Source organism: Triticum aestivum, chromosome 3D (assembly GCF_018294505.1).
Source record: "Triticum aestivum cultivar Chinese Spring chromosome 3D, IWGSC CS RefSeq v2.1, whole genome shotgun sequence".
NCBI lineage: Eukaryota > Viridiplantae > Streptophyta > Magnoliopsida > Poales > Poaceae > Triticum > Triticum aestivum.
In genome coordinates, this window is record NC_057802.1 from 449019428 (window position 1) to 449025913 (window position 6486).

Below are 6486 nucleotides of genomic sequence, written 5' to 3' on the forward strand. Positions count from 1 at the left end.
CTCTCCAACCTCCTGTTGTCTCTCTCTTTCTCTCTTTCCCCCTCTCTCTGAAATATCTGTGCAATTGAGATGTTTGAGACCTTGTAAGGTTCAGACTTTGTAAAATTCAGAATTGAGATGTGTATGGCGTGTATTGTTTACATGACTAGTACTCAAATTGCTATGTGTTTAGTTTCGTACTTTTAAATATAGTGCATCTTTTTATGTGTTCTTACTAGTTAATGTCCAGTTGATCAGAGAATGTTAGGTCAGTGTGATTTTGCTCTGTGAATTAGTATTCTGCCATCCTATATGTGTATTCATGCATGTGTGTTTGTCCCTGTACTAGTTAATTTCTAGTCCTAGTATTGTTATCCTGACTTTTTATTCCCTGTTAGTAGTCCCTTTAGTAGAGCTCAATCATCTATAGTAAGTTCCCCTTTGTCCTGCTGATTGGTTGTGTGCCTTATTAAAATACAAAAATACCAGATCGATAGTGAGTGTATTCTAAACCTCCCTTTGCTATTTTGCATTGTCTTTGTGGATTATCTTAGGGAACAATCTTAAATAGTTTAGGTTTTTTTTGCTGTTTTTATCACTCAAAATTGTATTACCTAGCTTTAGCCGAATATAGTTGCCGTCGCCTAGTCCCTGAGGAGAACACGACACTCGCAGTTTGGGCGAAAAACCCCACTACACTTACAATTGATCACTTTTGCGCCGTTGCCGGGGACTAGCGTCGAACGATTGTGTGAAGCTATAGACTAGGCTTAGTATAGTTTTTGTTTAAATTTCCATTCAAATTTATTTCTGTGCTTCTTTTACCTTTTTACTTTTTGTTGCTTCGGCTTATTAGGATACTAACTTTCTGACTAGTGTTTACTGTTTATGAGTGTTTGTAGGAAATCTGAACAAATTGCAGGTTGTTCTATAGTTACACTCGGTTAAGATGGCATTGCTTCGTGATCTTTGGATGCCCAAAAGTCAGTGCTATATCACAGGACCAATTTGGCCAACTATTGAGGCAGAGAACTTCGAGCTGAAACCTAGTCTTATTGCTTTGGTTCAACAACAACAGTTTGGAGGACTGCCTACTGAGGATCCCTATGAGCACTTACACCGAGTCATGGAGTATTCAGATACAGTCAAGTACCATGGAGTTCCTCAAGATGCAATCATGTGCAGGTTGTACACATTCTCTCTCCGTGATGATGCTCGTGCTTGGTATCGATCCTTGCCATCAAGGTCATACAGTTGGAATGAGATATCACGAGCTTTCTTGGATAGATATTTCCCACTACACAAGCAGTCTGCGATTCGAGATGAGATCTTCAATTTCGTTCAGCGTGAATACGAGAGCTTGTATGATGCATGGGAGAGATACAAGGCTTTATTCAGGAGATGTCCTAACCACGGGCTTGAGAGATGGTTAGAGTTGCAGATATTCTATAGAGGATTGACTTCGGACACTCGAGCTTACGTCGATATGGCAGCGGGTGGAGCTATTACAAACAAGACACTTGATGACGCTTTTCTGCTGATTGAGAGTATAGCCTTCCACCAACTTCAGTGGTACAATGAGAAGCCCATCTCTGATTCAGTTGCTTGTTTGCAACAAATCACTTCATCTCAGCAAGAATCTCTTACACAAAAGTCGGAACCAGTTTCTCCGTGTAACAAGATTGAGCTTTCATGGATTATCTTTGATGATGATGACACCATCCTAGTTGACACACACACTTCAGATCATATGGATACTAGTGTTGGAGATTTAGTTTTGCATTGTGATGATTCTTCCATGGATGAGCCAGAGCTGCAGTTAGTTGTTTTTTATATTGAGGAGTCACCTTTAGTTGATATTGATCATGTGCTGCTAGAGCCAGATATGGAGAAGTTCAGCTTCAATGATTTAGCCGCATTGATTCCTCAACACTTGAGCCTGAGATGGAGAGCTTCATGGTTAATTATGATGAGGTGGATTCAGATGTCAAGGAGCCAAGCTCTACTATTTCACTTGTTGACACGAGTCCGGTGGAAATTTCTACAACCACACCTCACTTGGCATCTTCAATTGAGGTAGTCCTGAAGCTTCTTCCTAACTATCTCAGGTATTATCTCAGCTTTCTGGATAAGTTATGTCATATCGCTGATATTGCCTATGCACCATGTGACTTGTTGTTGATACATGTTCCTGATTTGCTCAATAGATATACTTATATGATAGGGTACTCTATCGATGACTTAGAGGGCATTCTCTCTATCACTTGTATTGGCTTGATTGTTGAGTGTTCTTTCAGGTTGATGCTTGTGCACCATTTACTGCGAGTTGACAGAGTTCGAGATGACATTCCCTGGGATCCTGGTGGATTCACGGCATGGTGATGAGGAGAAGCAATGGGCACATGCGAAGAAGAGTGAAGCTGGAGCAGGCATGGGGATAGAGAAGCAAAAAGAGAAGAGCTGCAGTTTAGAGAGCGTTGAGCGAGTGCTACTTCCTATATAAACCCGGTGAGCTGTTTCATGACCCATTCTGAATATATCATCCATTATACATGCTGAAATCAATTGCTATTTGGGTTGCTTGAGCCATTTCTTAAATGTCGTCCCACTGAATTTTACCTTTGACATATGGTGCTTGATGTGAATATGTGAACTGAATTGTGAATGCCTTGTAAACTAGTGATCTACATACTGCTTGCTTTGCTGAAATTAGTGAAAGTTATTAGTTTTGAGTGCTCAAATCCCTAGTACACTGGAAAACTTCATCATTTTCTGCATTTACTTTGATACACCTAGATCATCAATTGTTAGATGCTGATTTTGTGCCAAGTGTGTTCCCCTTCAGAGCAATCATTCACCACTATGGACTAGCATACTATGTTCCCTGGATCGGTAGTATGTGAACCAGACCTGGATGAGTGATGATTCTTGTTTCCTTTTTGTATTCATTTGTTAAAAAAGTAATAATGAATAAATAAGTCTGACTACCTACAGTAGCATGTCATGTTCCCTGGATCGGTGGCATGTGAAATCGGGTTAGCTTGGGCAGTAATTAATAATAAAAATGTAATTGTCGAACCAGATGTATACCATGTTCTCGGGATCGGTGGTATGTTCCTTTGGAGAGACAAACAAAAAAAACTAATAATTGGTCGAGCCAGGTGTATACCATGTTCTCGGGATCGGTGGTATGTTGTTTTGGTGAGATCGATAAAATATTATCATTACTTCCTTCAAATTCAATAAGTGCTTCAACCATAATGTTATGTTCCGGGTAATAAGTTTTTTTTGGGATCATGCTCTCTTTAGGAACCCTTTGGCACAATCAGCATTTGAACTTGTTGATCCACTTCTATCTTTGTAAAAGTTTAAAATGATTGAGTTTACTAGTGTCCTATTGATCTGTAGCACTCTTAACCATTGATTTTCACTAGCTAAGCCCAAAGCATGCATTGTTTGGAGATTTACTTCACGGGGACATTCTCTAGTCAGTTCACTTTTCACTATCTTGCCTTTGTCATATTCCTTTGCTTGAGGACAAGCAAAGATTTAAGTGTGGGGGAACTTGATAAGCACATTTCATATACATAATTTTGGCATAGAAATATACCATTTGTGGAGTTCTGACCATCAATTCTTGCTATGAAATATTTAACATTTGAATGATATTCATGAAAGAGCATGTTGACTAGTGAATTGTTTGTTTTGCAGAAAAGTGCGCAAAGGCACTATAAACTTCAAGATTCGGCCGGACTGCCAAACGCGACGAGACTTGGGGCTTGAACGAGAGAACGAGGGACCCGAGCGAGAAGAAAAGAAGTAACCGAGGGGTTGAAGAATGATAAGGATCTTCTTGTGAAGAAGGAAGAAGAGATGAAGGGCCAATTAGCAAAGTGGCAGATGAGAGGAGGGGATCAAAATCCCTAGCAGCCTCCATTCCCAAACCGGGCCTGGCTACACACATCTCTCCCTCACCCCTTCTTCTCCACCTCCGGCCGCCGCCACGGCCAGGCCGGCGTGGTGGTGCGCTCCTCACCACCGCGCCTCCACCTTCACCGCGACACCACCACGCTGCTGCTCCTCCTTCTTCTCCTCAACCTCCTGCTGCTGCCTCCTCTTCTCCAAGCCCCTCTGCTTCTTCTCCATCACGAAACTGCTGCCACTCTCTTGCTGCGCCCTGCTGCTTCTTCTCACGCTGCTGCTGCTCTCTATCCCCACGTCCCTGCTGCTGCATCTTCTCCTTCTCCTTACCTCGCTGCTGCTCCTCCTCTCACCCTGCTGCTCTACTTCTTCTCTGAACCTCGCTTGCTGCTACTTCCCCTACCTCGCTTCCTTACCTCCGTTGCTGTTGCTTCTCTTCTGAACCACAAACTGCTGCTGCTCCTCTGAACCCCTACTGCTACTGCTCCTAATCTTCTCTCCAACCTCCTGTTGTCTCTCTCTTTCTCTCTTTCCCCCTCTCTCTGAAATATCTGTGCAATTGAGATGTTTGAGACCTTGTAAGGTTCAGACTTTGTAAAATTCAGAATTGAGATGTGTATGGCGTGTATTGTTTACATGACTAGTACTCAAATTGCTATGTGTTTAGTTTCGTACTTTTAAATATAGTGCATCTTTTTATGTGTTCTTACTAGTTAATGTCCAGTTGATCAGAGAATGTTAGGTCAGTGTGATTTTGCTCTGTGAATTAGTATTCTGCCATCCTATATGTGTATTCATGCATGTGTGTTTGTCCCTGTACTAGTTAATTTCTAGTCCTAGTATTGTTATCCTGACTTTTTATTCCCTGTTAGTAGTCCCTTTAGTAGAGCTCAATCATCTATAGTAAGTTCCCCTTTGTCCTGCTGATTGGTTGTGTGCCTTATTAAAATACAAAAATACCAGATCGATAGTGAGTGTATTCTAAACCTCCCTTTGCTATTTTGCATTGTCTTTGTGGATTATCTTAGGGAACAATCTTAAATAGTTTAGGTTTTTTTTGCTGTTTTTATCACTCAAAATTGTATTACCTAGCTTTAGCCGAATATAGTTGCCGTCGCCTAGTCCCTGAGGAGAACACGACACTCGCAGTTTGGGCGAAAAACCCCACTACACTTACAATTGATCACTTTTGCGCCGTTGCCGGGGACTAGCGTCGAACGATTGTGTGAAGCTATAGACTAGGCTTAGTATAGTTTTTGTTTAAATTTCCATTCAAATTTATTTCTGTGCTTCTTTTACCTTTTTACTTTTTGTTGCTTCGGCTTATTAGGATACTAACTTTCTGACTAGTGTTTACTGTTTATGAGTGTTTGTAGGAAATCTGAACAAATTGCAGGTTGTTCTATAGTTACACTCGGTTAAGATGGCATTGCTTCGTGATCTTTGGATGCCCAAAAGTCAGTGCTATATCACAGGACCAATTTGGCCAACTATTGAGGCAGAGAACTTCGAGCTGAAACCTAGTCTTATTGCTTTGGTTCAACAACAACAGTTTGGAGGACTGCCTACTGAGGATCCCTATGAGCACTTACACCGAGTCATGGAGTATTCAGATACAGTCAAGTACCATGGAGTTCCTCAAGATGCAATCATGTGCAGGTTGTACACATTCTCTCTCCGTGATGATGCTCGTGCTTGGTATCGATCCTTGCCATCAAGGTCATACAGTTGGAATGAGATATCACGAGCTTTCTTGGATAGATATTTCCCACTACACAAGCAGTCTGCGATTCGAGATGAGATCTTCAATTTCGTTCAGCGTGAATACGAGAGCTTGTATGATGCATGGGAGAGATACAAGGCTTTATTCAGGAGATGTCCTAACCACGGGCTTGAGAGATGGTTAGAGTTGCAGATATTCTATAGAGGATTGACTTCGGACACTCGAGCTTACGTCGATATGGCAGCGGGTGGAGCTATTACAAACAAGACACTTGATGACGCTTTTCTGCTGATTGAGAGTATAGCCTTCCACCAACTTCAGTGGTACAATGAGAAGCCCATCTCTGATTCAGTTGCTTGTTTGCAACAAATCACTTCATCTCAGCAAGAATCTCTTACACAAAAGTCGGAACCAGTTTCTCCGTGTAACAAGATTGAGCTTTCATGGATTATCTTTGATGATGATGACACCATCCTAGTTGACACACACACTTCAGATCATATGGATACTAGTGTTGGAGATTTAGTTTTGCATTGTGATGATTCTTCCATGGATGAGCCAGAGCTGCAGTTAGTTGTTTTTTATATTGAGGAGTCACCTTTAGTTGATATTGATCATGTGCTGCTAGAGCCAGATATGGAGAAGTTCAGCTTCAATGATTTAGCCGCATTGATTCCTCAACACTTGAGCCTGAGATGGAGAGCTTCATGGTTAATTATGATGAGGTGGATTCAGATGTCAAGGAGCCAAGCTCTACTATTTCACTTGTTGACACGAGTCCGGTGGAAATTTCTACAACCACACCTCACTTGGCATCTTCAATTGAGGTAGTCCTGAAGCTTCTTCCTAACTATCTCAGGTAT

At 41.6% G+C, this 6486-nt stretch overlaps 2 non-coding genes across 2 annotated transcripts; both read right to left on the bottom strand.

The window, feature by feature from the left end:
- Positions 1-1291: 1291 nt before the first annotated feature.
- LOC123081148 (small nucleolar RNA R71) lies at positions 1292-1399 on the bottom strand. The gene has a single exon (XR_006438658.1). It is a non-coding gene; the product is annotated as a small nucleolar RNA R71 (small nucleolar RNA).
- Positions 1400-5686: 4287 nt separating this feature from the next.
- LOC123081149 (small nucleolar RNA R71) lies at positions 5687-5794 on the bottom strand. The gene has a single exon (XR_006438659.1). It is a non-coding gene; the product is annotated as a small nucleolar RNA R71 (small nucleolar RNA).
- Positions 5795-6486: the final 692 nt, after the last annotated feature.